The sequence below is a fragment of the Equus przewalskii genome, chromosome 1, assembly GCF_037783145.1.
Source record: "Equus przewalskii isolate Varuska chromosome 1, EquPr2, whole genome shotgun sequence".
Taxonomy (NCBI): domain Eukaryota; kingdom Metazoa; phylum Chordata; class Mammalia; order Perissodactyla; family Equidae; genus Equus; species Equus przewalskii.
The window spans coordinates 67337133-67350181 of NC_091831.1; the positions used below are offsets into that span (position 1 = coordinate 67337133).

At 39.6% G+C, this 13049-nt stretch overlaps 1 long non-coding RNA gene across 1 annotated transcript; it reads right to left on the bottom strand.

Moving 5' to 3' along the window:
• Positions 1–9483: 9483 nt before the first annotated feature.
• On the bottom strand, positions 9484–11778 carry LOC139082457 (uncharacterized). The gene is made up of 2 exons (XR_011538482.1): positions 11683–11778; positions 9484–10644 (listed from the first exon to the last, which is right to left on the bottom strand). It is a non-coding gene; the product is annotated as an uncharacterized lncRNA (long non-coding RNA).
• Positions 11779–13049: the final 1271 nt, after the last annotated feature.

Here is a 13049-nt window from a genome sequence, read left to right on the forward strand (position 1 = left end):
ACCTTTGGTGGAGTATGGGAACCCCTTCTTGGGAGAATGGCTCCAGGATGCAATTGGGTAGAATGTCCCCCAGACTGGCGGAAAATTCCTCACTGTCTTTCTCTTTCTCACTGTCTTTGTCCTTTTCTCTCCTGGGGACCATTCGCCAGGCACCTATTACTGTCAGGCAGAATAGGGAAGATGTTCAAGGGATGCCCCCATCATCCCTTGCTACAGGAACTCCATTGGGGGGATTTTCAAGGTAATGGCTCCCTTTCTCTGGGACCATTCACCAGGCACCTATTCCTGCCAGGCAGAATAGGGAAGATGTTCAAGGGATGCCCCCATCATCCCTTGCTACAGGAACCCCAATGGGGCGATTTTCAAGGTAATGGCTCCCTTTCTCTGGGACCATACGCCAGGCACCTATTACTGTCAGGCAGAATAGGGAAGATGTTCAAGGGATGCCCCCATCATCCCTTGCTACAGGAACTCCATTGGGGGGATTTTCAAGGTAATGGCTCCCTTTCTCTGGGACCATACTCCAGGCACCTATTCCTGCCAGGCAGAATAGGGAAGATGTTCAAGGGATGCCCCCATCATCCCTTGCTACAGGAACCCCAATGGGGGGATTTTCAAGGTAATGGCCCCTTTTCTTTCTCCTTTTCTCTCGGGGACCATTCACCAGGCCTATGCTGTCAGGCAGAATAGGCACCAGGCACCTGTTACTGCCAGGCATAACAGGGAAGGTATACAAGGGATGCAATGCCGGGGGACGCCCCCATCACCCCTTGCTATAGGAACCCCACAGTAGGAACAACGGGTAGGACGCTGCCCTAGGTTCAGGGGGGATTTTTCATGGTAATGGACCCGTTTCTTTTGTCTCTCTTGGAGTTACAATGGCCATTTTCATCTCCTTTTGAGCTTTGTGACTGGGAAACAAAGAAATCCTTAAAGAGTAAAAGGCTCCACCCCTGGGAGACCCAACTTTGGGTTTCTGGGCCTGATCACCCCAGCAACCCTAAGTGGGGGTGCCCTCTCTTGACAGTTGACTCATTGAGTATTTTAGTCACCTACTGAGTCGGTTATGAGGGTAGGAGACCTGTGATTTATTCTGTGAACTGCCGTGCTAGCGTAGTGTGCCCCAGCATGGGAACTGTTGTGTGACTCTTATCTTGATAACCCTCTGGAAGAGGCCATGAGGGTGAGGTCTGATCTCTTCTTTTCCTTTCTTTGTCTGTTTTGCTCATCATCTCTTCTGTTGTCACCAAGTCGAGGTTAAGTTCAGGCTAGACCTGAGCAGAACCTTGACCTTCTGTAAAATTGGAAAAAGAAGACTTTTGCCAGGGATTTAACTCTCAAACCTGTCTCTGGGAGCCCCAGCCTCCAGCCAGTTCCAGGCCTTTGCCTCCTGCTTCCCTACCTCAACTTTGCTGGCTCAGAGACAAAGTGCCCAGGCTGAGTGGGACTTGACTAAATCTTATAACTATGTCAACACCCGCAATCGGCCTCTGCACACCCGCAATCAGCCTCTGCACGCTTTCTCCAGCTGCTGTCAGTCAGACACTGGCTTTACCGCCACGGGGAAGGCTCCTAAGCATCCCCAGAGACCCACCCTGTGGATGCATTCTAACTCCATCTGGGAGAAAATTTGAGGGGTTTCTCTGTGCCTTTGTGATGCAGTTGGACAGGTAGATCAACCTGGAATGTAATCTGAGTTACAATCCAGTTTCTGGGAAATCAAGAGCAACTGTCCTTAGAAAATCCTTGCAAGACTGGAAATACAGCTCTAGAGGCAGTTCAGATTCCACCTAGTTCCTTTATCACAGAAAGGATTATCATCTCCCCTCTCCAGGAACTACTATCTAGCCCATCATTAATTCCTAAGACTGAAGAAAAAAAAAGAAAGAAAGAAAGAAAGAGGAGGGGAGAGGCAAAACGCCATAAGCGTGCCCTTGCAAAAAATCTAGCATCTTGAGTATCTTCTCCACAAATATTGGTAAAAAACAATAGCTCTAACAATAGCTGTGCAGTCTCTGTGTACGTGTGTCTATGTGTATGTTATATGTGTGATATTTTTACCTCCGGATGGTGTTGTCAAAATTAAGAGCTCTGTTTAATTGGCTTAAAGTAAGCGCTTACATAAATTCTAAATGTAGTAGAAATTAATCCAATGTCTTTCAAGTTAACTTGATGTGAATTAACCTTTGGTAAATGAAAGCTTGTTTAAGTTTGTTGGTTTGATTGAAAATAGTCTTCTTGTCAGAGTTGTCAGTATTTGCATATGATGCAGGCATGCAGCCTGGGTTTACTAGTCAAATAAGTTCACATTGTCTGTTAAATTTGTCAGCAAAATCATAGCTTTATATGATGACCAGTTTTGTCTAATGTCTCATGAAGTTTTTGTGTGTACAATAACTGTTTTATGGTCTGTATACTTGAAAAAAAAAAAGCTTCCAAATTGTTTTGATAACAATCTTGAGTTTTGCCAAGTTAAGTTAAATGATAAAAATCTGAGCATCTGGGTCATTTTTGGATTGGATAGCACACAAGCATTACAGCTAAACTTATCTAAGTTATCTACTTTTGGCTTCTTATTGCAGAGAGGCTAAAAGTCTTTGGGTCTGTTATTGTAAAGCAGCGTGTTTCTAGAAATTATGAAGTGTTTAGAATGCTGGTATAAAAGACAATTCATAATTGCTTACCTTTTTAGTGTTTACTATGGTCTGTTAAGGCTTAAAAGTTCTTATTAACCTATATAATTAAAGCTACTGGAAATTAATAAGGAAAACAGCTCTGTATCTAAGGAAAGTTAAAATGTATGTTTTCAGTAAAGAGGGTATAAAGAATGGAAGTATTTTTGTTTGATGGGTTAAGAAAACATAAGTTTGTCCTAAAAGTACTAGAAAGGAAAAAAGACAGACTTTGGGGCAAATTCTGAAGGCAAAAAGAAAGTTGTAGAAGGTTTGTGAAGGAGAAATTCTGAAAGGAGTTTTATGCCTGGTCAAGTAGACTAAGATTAAAGTAAATCCAATTAAGTGAATGAGTTTTAATGTTAAAAATAAGCTGGTACAGAAATTAAAATTTGGTTTTCTCTCAAAGCATAATTTCCTTGAACTTTTGGCCTGCTCTAACTCTACCTAAAAGACAGAAAATCTATGTTTTGTTAAAATAATTTCCTATATTCAGAAAGAAAGAGGTCTCTTCTAAAATTTTTTTTTGATGGTGTTGTTTGCTCTTGACTGTCTCTGTTGTCACTTTGAATGGATGCCTGAGCATTGTTTAGCAGTGAGCGTTGTTTCCTATTTGAACAAGCATTTTAAAAACTTTTGATATTTTTGACAAGCTTCTCCCTCAAAAATATTCAAATCCTGAATGAAGGCTTTCTTTTGACCTGGCAGATGGAAGAAGAATTTCTCTGAGGATTTTCAGAGGGCCCCTGAGACTTCTCAAAGAAATTTGCTCTCTTCCTATAAGGAGGAAAATACTAAATTAATTAGGTTTATTTGGTTTATTAAATTACATGGGAAGCATTGTCAAATAAGCGATGATAAACTTTCTTACGTGGTATTACGTGGGTGAATGTTATTAATATACGTGTCTTAACATTATATAGCATTCCTAAAATTCTAATCTGTTCTGGTTATCAGTCATAATGCCAGTTATTATCTTAAAGTGTTATATGTCACAGAAGTAGCCAAGTTTCTTTGTCAATTGCCCTTTTGAGTCTTTTGTCCATTTGCAGATAGTTGCTGTTTTACTCTGATGCTTTTTGCTTTTGCAAATATGTTTCATCTCCAGAGAAATTCCTGGAAAGGATTCTGACACAAGGGTTCTAAACTACAGGTTTCTGATAAACTTTCAGATTGTAAAACTGAACTGGGTAAGAAATTACAGAATTCTAACAGAAACTAAGCTCATAGATCTGCTAACAGAAGATTAAGCTCAAGAACTGATTATACAGGACTGTGTGAACTGGTGAGGATGATTATAATTTTTTTATGACTTCTGTTTGAAATATTGCTGATGTTTTGTTTTGTTTTCTCATGTTTAAGGAAATCTTTCTTTCTTTTCTCTTATGCTAACTATGACTTACAGCAATTTAGTGAAATACATTTATGAGCAAAACTGAAACATTTATCTTTTTCTCCCTACCTGATCCCTCCAGAATTAAGAATTAAGAAACTCTGTGAGTGAGCATGGTTATTTCGTGGCAATATAGTTATTTGCATAAGTTCAATAAGAACCTATTCTCCTTATAACAGGATACATTGGTTATATTACCAAGGCTTTGACTGGAATGTCATATTTGAAACATACAGGCTCAGATATGACAACACAGCTTTTCAGGAACAAAGATTGGACATTCTGGAATATAGCCACTTGGAAACATGGGCCTGGTACCTTGTTTACAGAGATTCTGGCAATCTTACCCGGTAAGTAAGGAAGCTTGCTTATCTGGCGGGTGCAAGGAACCTCAGAATATTTTGGGGGACCTCGAGAAGAGAGGAGTCCACCCAAATCTGGAGGTACTGCAGGCAAAATCTGACAGCATGTCCTTGGCTTGGCTTTTCTGGCCTCGAGAGGCCTTTACAGTTCAATCTGAGATTCCTCATAAAAAATTCCAGCAAAGCAGATTTAAAAAGCCTGTATAATCAATTGGTATTCTTGCTGCACTTATGTAAATAATTGGCAGACCAGTTTATCTTAATTTGGCTACCTTTTGTGAAAATGAGGGTGATTTTAGAGAGAAAAAATTATGTTTCAGTAGAAGGTATAGTACACATTCATGGATATTAGATTCTAGCTCTTCTCTTCTGCAAGATTCATCTGTTACTAATCATAATGTTTCCTTGTGGCCATCCATCTCTGATACCTGGGAGTTCCCTGGCCACAAGCAAACCTTTTCCTTCAACACTACTGCCCAAATACTAACTAGATTTGCCTTGTCACAGGTGGATCATAAACGACAAGTTCCAAAGGTAAAGTCCCCAATTTATTGATACACACAGGATGGACTATATCAAATTTGGGACGAATATATTTGGCTCACTCCTGCTAGTGATCAACTCAGTAAAAGTCCACTCTATGTTGGGAACAAACCAATCACACCTGTGATACATGGCCTAATAGCACCCGACCTATGGGAAAATTCCCTGTCATATGTGTTCTCATATCATAACCTTAAAAAATACTGATTGGTTTGAGACTGACTGGGATAGACGGCCCAGCACGCGTTGGTTAGGCCCTAATGGCACTCAGTGGCTATGTGGCTCCAACTTATGGCTTTGGCTGCCACCTGGATGGATTGGACGATGCACTCTAGGCTTCGTCTGGATGCAAGGTAGAACTACATTTACTATATCTCCTCCTGCTAACCTACCCAACCTGCAACAGCGCTGGACCTGCTCTGTCTTCCACTGGTATGACCATCTTTCCTCAATTTTCCTTCCCCAGTTAGGAATCGAAAGTGTCATCTTGCCCATGGAAGCTCTAAACAAATTTACTATGAAAGCATTAAAATGATACACAACATAGCCTTTTGCTGCTCGATTTAGAAGTGTCCCAAATGCGTAAGGCAGTCCTCCAAAACCGAATGGCACTGGATGTCTTGACAGCAGCACAGGGGGGCACTTGTGCCATTATAAAAACTGAATGTTGTGTTTATATTCCTGACTACCATCAAAATATCTCTGGCTTCCTATGTGATATGAGCCACCAAATTAAGTCCATGTCTGACCCTCCCCTATCTCTAAACGACTGGTTGAACTCCTGGTCAGGACCACGTTTCTAGACTGCTATCAAAACCTTATTCATTGGGTTCATCATATTGCTAGTATTTCCTATTATAATTTGTTGTCTGTTTCATTGTTTGTCTTCCGCATGTCAACAAAGTTTCACCTCCTGGACCACCTCTCGTCAAATGATTCTCTCGTCTCCAGAGGATCTGTACGCCTTGTCAGCCTTGGACTCCACGGGTGCAGCCTTCCGGTCCACTGAACTTCCTACCTATACCTATGGCCCCATTTAGGGACAGCTCTACGACCTTGTACAGCCGGAAGTAGTTACAGAAGACTGACCGTCGTCCATATCCCCAAAAGATTTCGGGGCCAAATGGGTTCAGGGGGGGTTTATGATGTGGATTAAGGCTGCCCCAGCTAGAGAAGCCCAAGGTGACCTGGCCTACATGCCAAACTATATGACCCAGTGGACTTTTTTTTATGGTATGAATTAGGACCGCCCCAGGGAGAGAAGCCCAGGGCATCCTCACCTGCATGCCGATCTATATGGCCAGATTCGTATCTAAAGTTATATGACCGCACAATAACCAGACCCCATCTGCACTGAAATCATTTAATGACTGAGGCCCTGCGCGCCGGCTCAGTCAGACCCGGGGTCCCCTCCCTGGGTCTACACCATAGGTGGCAGCCCAGCACCCGGGCCGGGGGCAGGAGGACAGGAGCTCCATGCAGATGGGAAGCAGAGGTGGCAGCCCTGTTCCTCCCTGGCCGCACTAACGCCAACTGCGCCCTAGACCCAGCCGTCCTCACTACCCCAGCCCTAACTCGAGCCTGACCCTGACCCTAACTCGATCCTGACTCTGACCCTAACTCGATCCGACCCTGAGTGCAGCCCTGCCCCTGACCATGAGCCGCCTGCCCTGGCGACTGTCCCACCTGCTAGATACGCAGATATCTAGGGGAAAAAATAAAGCACTATGAGGCATGGAGAGAACAGCTGTGCTGAGATTCGAGTCTTAAGTGGCCTATTGTAGCAGGCATCAAATGGAAAGTGTGGCGTGTTTCTAGAAATTAGGAAAAGTGTTTAGAATGCTGATATAAAAGACAATTCATAATTGCTTACCATTTTCGTGTTTCCTACGGTTTGTTAAAGGTGAAAGAGTTCTAATATATGTGATTAAAGCTGCTAGAAATTAATAAGAAAAACAGCTCTGTAGTTAAGGAAAGTAAGGTGTAAATTTTTAGTCAAGAGGGTATAAAGAATGGAATATTTTTGTTTGATGGGTTAAGAAAAGATAAACTTGTGCTAAAGTACTAGGTGGAAAAAAAAAAAGAAAGACTTTGGGACAAATTCTGAAGGCAAATAGAAAGTTGTAGAAGGTTTGTGAAGGAGAAATTCTGAAAGGAGTTTTATGCCTGGTGAAGTTGGCTAAGATTGAAATGAATCTAATTAAGTAAATGGGTTTTAATATGAAAAAGTAAAGTGGTACAGAAATTAAAATTTGGTTTTCTCTCAAAGGATAATTGTCTTGAACTTTTGGTCTGCTCTTGATAAAGAGGTTATAAAAGGTGTTCCTTTGAGTAAGTCTACCTAAAAGACAAATCCGTTTTGTTAGTATAATGACTGAGGTCACTCTTAAGACTTTTGATTGTTTCTGTTGTCACTTTAAATGGATACCTGAGCATTGTCTGACAGTGAGCGTTGTTTGAACAAGTGTTTTCAAATCTTTTGATATTTTTGACAAGCTTCTCCCTCAAGAATATTCAAGTCCCGAATGAAGGCTGTCTTTTAACCTGGTAGAAGGGGGAGGATTTCTCTGGGGATTTTCAGACGGCCCCTGGGACTTCGGAGAGACATTTGCTCTCCCTTCCTGTAAGGTGGAAGATTCTAAAGTAATTAGGCTTCCTTGGTAGGTTAATTTACATTGGAAGCATTATCAGATAAGCGATGATAATCTTTCCTAAGTGGTATTATGTGGGTAAATATTACTGATAGAAGTGTTTTGAAAATTAGATAACATTCCTAAAATTCTGATCTGTCCTGGCTATCAGCCATAATTCTAACTATTATTTTAAGGTGTTGTATATCAGAAATAATAAGTTTCTCTGTCAATTGTCATTTTTAAGTCTTTTGTTGTCTACAGTCGGTTGTTTTACTCTGATGCTTTTTGCTTTTGCAAATACTTCTCATCTTCAGAGACATTCATGGAAAAGACTCTGACACTTACTCTGGATTACAGTTTTCTGATAAACTTTCAGATCACAGAACTGGACTGGGTAAGAAATTACAGAAATCTAATGGAGAAACGGATAACCTCATAGATCCTGCTAACAGGAGCTTAAGCTCAGTAATCAATTATACAGGACTGTGTGAACTGATGAGGATGATTATGACTTTTTATGACTTTTATTTGAAATATTGTTGATTCTTTTGATGTTTTGTTTTGTTTTGTTTCCTCAGATTTAAGGAAATCTTTTCTCTTATGCTGACTATGACTTACAGCAATTTAGTGATAGTATACCTTTATGAGCAAAACTGAAACATTTATCTTTTTCTCCCTACCTGATCCCTCCAGAATTTGGAAACCTAGTAAGTGAGTGAGTATGGTTGTTTCATGGCAATATTGTTATTTGCATAAGTTCAATAAGAATCTGTCCTCCTTATAACAGGACACATTTGTTATCTTACCAAAGCTTTGACTGGAATGTCATATTTGAGAGAAACATACAGACTCAGATATGACAATACTGCCTTTGAGGAAGAGGGTTGACTTTCTGGAAATAAAGCCACTTGGAAATATGGGCCTGGTACCTTGTTTACAGAGATTCTGGCAATCTTACCTGGTAAGTAAGGAAGCTTGCTTATCTGGCAGGTGCAAGGAACCTCAGAATATTTGGGGGGACCTCAAGAAGAGAGAAATCCACCCAAATCGGTAGGTACTGCAGGCAAAATCTGACAGCATGTCCTTGGCTTGGCTTTTCTGGCCTCGAGAGGCCTTCACAGTTCAATCTGAGATTCCTCATAAAAAATTCCAGCAAAGCAGATTTAACAGAGCCTGTATAATCCGTTACTATTCTTCCTGCACTTATGTAAATAATTGGACCAAGTTGTATTGAAACTACACTTTATTTGCAAACCAGTTCATCTTAATTTGGCTATCTTTTGTAAAAATGAGGGTGATTTTAGAGAGAAAAAAATTACGTTTCAGTAGAAACTATAGTACGCATTTATGGATATTAGATTCTAGCTCTTCTCCTCTACAAGAGTCATCTATTACTAGTCATAATGTCTCCTTGTGGCCATCTGTCTCTGATACCTGGGAGTTCCCTGGCCACAATCAAACCTTTTCCTTCAATACTGCTGCCCAAATACTAACTAGATTTGCCTTGTCACAGGTGGATCATAAGCAACAAGTTCCAAAGGTAAAGCCCCCAACTTATGGATACACACAGGATGGACTATATGAAATTTGGGACGAATATATTTGGCTCACCCCTACTAGTGGTCAACTCAGTCAAAAGGCCACTCTGTGTTGGGAACAAACCAATCACACCTGTGATACATGGCCTAATAGCACCCGACCTATGGGAAAAATTCCCCGTCATATGTGTTCTGGAAAGGCACCCAAAGGAGAGCTCCACCACTTCCAGTTCTCAGTTAGGTAAGCTGGGTTTAACACTGCATGAGGTCTACTAAACATTTGTTCCTCAAAATGTATAATGTGGTTAGATTTTTATTTTGATAAATCAGTTAATCAAGTGCTAATTTAGTAAGAAATTGATTTTCCGGAATCAGGAAATTACTGCAGTGTCTAACACAACCCCATTTATAAAGCTAAACTAATTCTAGTACTAAATGCATATTCTGGATAACACTGAAGGAAATCTGTATAAACAAAAATGGTTACCTCAAGATAGAATTCACGATAGAAATTCAATATATATCTAAATAAGATTTACTGAAAATAATGAAAAGTGTAGTACAGATACATCAAACATAATTATAACCACAACACTTTCCTTGTGAAAAATACAACTATTAGTGAAATAAAATGTACGACTGAAAATTTTTCCAAAGGGAAAAAAGTATAAAGGAAAATACTTTTCTTTGAGATAGGGAAAATAGTATGTCATTGTTTTTTTCATCACAATATAATTTGACATGAAAAGCAGTCATAGAATTGCACCAATTCCACATCCAGTTTCCTGAACATAAGAGTAAAAGGAGTTCGTAAAGCAGAATGCAGATTCTGAATTTCATATTTTAAACTGTTGATATTCTCGTACAAAATGTCACATCACACCAGATCTGTTTTCATAACGTACAATACTTTCCGTTTCGTGGCCAGACACGAATGCAAACATAGGCTTTCTGTCCCCTTTCTTTCATCCTGGTGTTTAGTCAGAGTCAGGAAAAAATTATCAAGTTATTTAAGTGTTATCTCTCTAGCAATAACGAAAAATTGTATTTAGTGCATGCTTCATTTGTCAAAAAACGCTTCTGAAAAGAAAACTCAGTTACGCAATGGTTTACAAAATAGAAAAATCATTCATTAGGATACACATGTCGTGGGATTTAGGTCCACTTCCGAAGGACTGAATTCCTTGGCAGCACCCCTGTCCTTCAGCAGAGGTCACGATGCCAGTTCCCTGATCGGAGCAGGCGGGCCTGCAGGAGACCACTGCTTGATATTCGATTGTCTGAGGCCCCAGACCCTCTTTGATCACCCCTCTCCGCCATCTCATTAGTGCTACAAAATAGACGGCACTTTTGTGGAAATTGTTAGGAACATTTCTGCTGAACATGATTTAGAAGTTCTCCAAATTTTTCAAATAGGTCTTCCACCCATTTTACATTTTTCATACAAAGTTGAACAATTTCTTCCTGTCCTAAATCTTCATTTCTTTTCTGCACAGAAGAAATCTAAAATAAAGAGAGTTGGCACATTCGCTTATACTTATCACTTTATAAGCTCTTCGCAAGGGCTTACTGTTTCTATATTCTGAATGAAAAGAGATTAAGTCACCTACAAGTAGGAATCCTTTTTTGGAAAAATCTATCCATGGAAAAGGATTATTTCAAATAAATTTGGGTTAAGTCTAATACTATCATTTTTGGCTCCGTGGGGCAGGGAGGAAGGCTAGGAAAAGTGGTTCAAACTTTCTCAATTCCTTCCAATTGTGTTAAAAGCTGAAAGGCAAATTTGGGGGTCAATTCTGCATTTCAAAGCACTGTAACAGCGGTCACCATATTTTACATGACCATCTTTACTTTCTCCTTTGCTAGACAGAGGTTCGATTTATGAACATCCTTCCACACTAAACCATGATCAAACATATCGGGTACAGCCTTGAGCCAACTTCACCCTTTTTGATTAAAAAAATTGATAGTGCTGGTCAAAAAAAGGTAGTAATGTCTATAGTCATTTAACTTCTAAGCAAATTAATCCTTATATCCAATCCAAAAATGGTATTATTGTCATACATAACTTCTGAGCAACTTAAATTATGGTATTTAATAGTTAACATTACATTTTAATGATCATTTCTTCATGCCAAGGAACAAATGCCCTATTTCTCTGCAATTAAGTGGGATAAGGCCATGCTAGTGATAAGAAGACAGCAGTGACTGAAGCGAATTACAGCAGAATCATCATACATTATGAGAGAACATGCGGCAAAGGACCATTTATTATGGCAAGGTACAGCAAGCTCTAACAGCTTAAAAACATTACCACTTACAGTTCCCACGAGAGGCGATGAGCCTCAGATTACTCTGAGCACCGAGCACAACACACGACAGAGACTCCGAACAATAAGTCTTCTTGTTATTATTTACAGGAGAATATAGACACATTTTCTAACAATGGTCTTTAAAACATTAAAAAATACTATACCTACAGTCTCCTTAAAATTTGGAGAAACACACATTTCTTTGGTAAAATAAGTGAAAAATAATTACCTCATCTTTACATATGAGATAAACATGATATTTATAATGATGCAGTGAATGATATAAAGAATACAACTGTATTTTCTCTGGATCGACAGCAAATTCCTATAAAATCAAAAGAGTTTACAGATATATTTATTTCATGGAGCTAGCTGAGCTAGGAATACTTTTACAAAAGTACTAGACCAAAAGTCTCAATGGAAATCTTAAAAATGATTTCTATGGCTAGGCATTACCCTGTATTAATATTGACAAATAAAAATGGCAAGCAATAGGATATATTGGAGTATATGAGGAAGCCATTTGGTAGAAGCCTAATTCGGCCTGACTTTTTTTTTCCTCCAAAAGGGCCTGACTGGCTATTGAGCACGCATTGCATATCTGCTTAGACATTTCCTTTGGCCAGAAAAAAGGCCCTTGAGATAAAGATGCAACTTCCCCCCGACATTAGCATTTTTCCTTAGTCTAGGAACTGATTGCTGCACTCACCTCCCAGCTCACCTGTGACCACCCAGCTGGAGACAACAGACTGCCACCCTGCTGTGTTCACAGAGACAGAAGACCTACCTGCTATTTCCATCAATCGCTGTGCCGACAGAGCAGTCTAGCGACTATTGTGGGAGGGACGTTTCAATCCTATGTGAAACATCCTCTTTGAGGGTATATAACCACCCTTATACCCCCACTTCTTTGGAGTGCTCTGTTCCTTTGTGGAAAGACTCTCCCGGGTTATAATCCTCAGATTTAAGCTCAGAATAAACTCACCCAAATTTTCATTTATAGATTGGAAATGGATTATTTTCGTCGACAATATCAACAAGAAGCTTATTCAAAAACAGAATTTAAATTGTATTTTAAAATCTTCATTCTTTTTCCCGAATATAAATATACACTATTCCAAAAAATTAAACATTATACAAAAATTCACACAGTAAACATATAACATGACTTATAAAGCAAAAGAATCCTATAATCTCTTGATTCAGAGATAAACGAGGTTAACAGCATTACAGTTATGCATTCTTCCATGTCCCCCCACACATATATTAACAACACTAATTTTGTAAAGGGAAGGGAATTATACTATACATACTGTTCTGCAACTTTCTTTTTAATAACTAGTTTTTCACCTAACTAAAACTTGGATATCTTTATCTTTATTACATGTGTGCCCCCAATATAAATTACATGAGGGCAGGGATTTTTGACCATTTTTCACCGTTTATTTGTGGTACTTAGAACTGTATATGGCACACCATGGGCACTCAAAACTTTTAGTGAAAGAACAAATGAATCTACCTTTTCTTTTTGAAAAGGTCATAGCCAGCGAGTTGTTTCTTAGCTTCCCAGAGAGGTGCAAGCCAGACGCTTTGGGG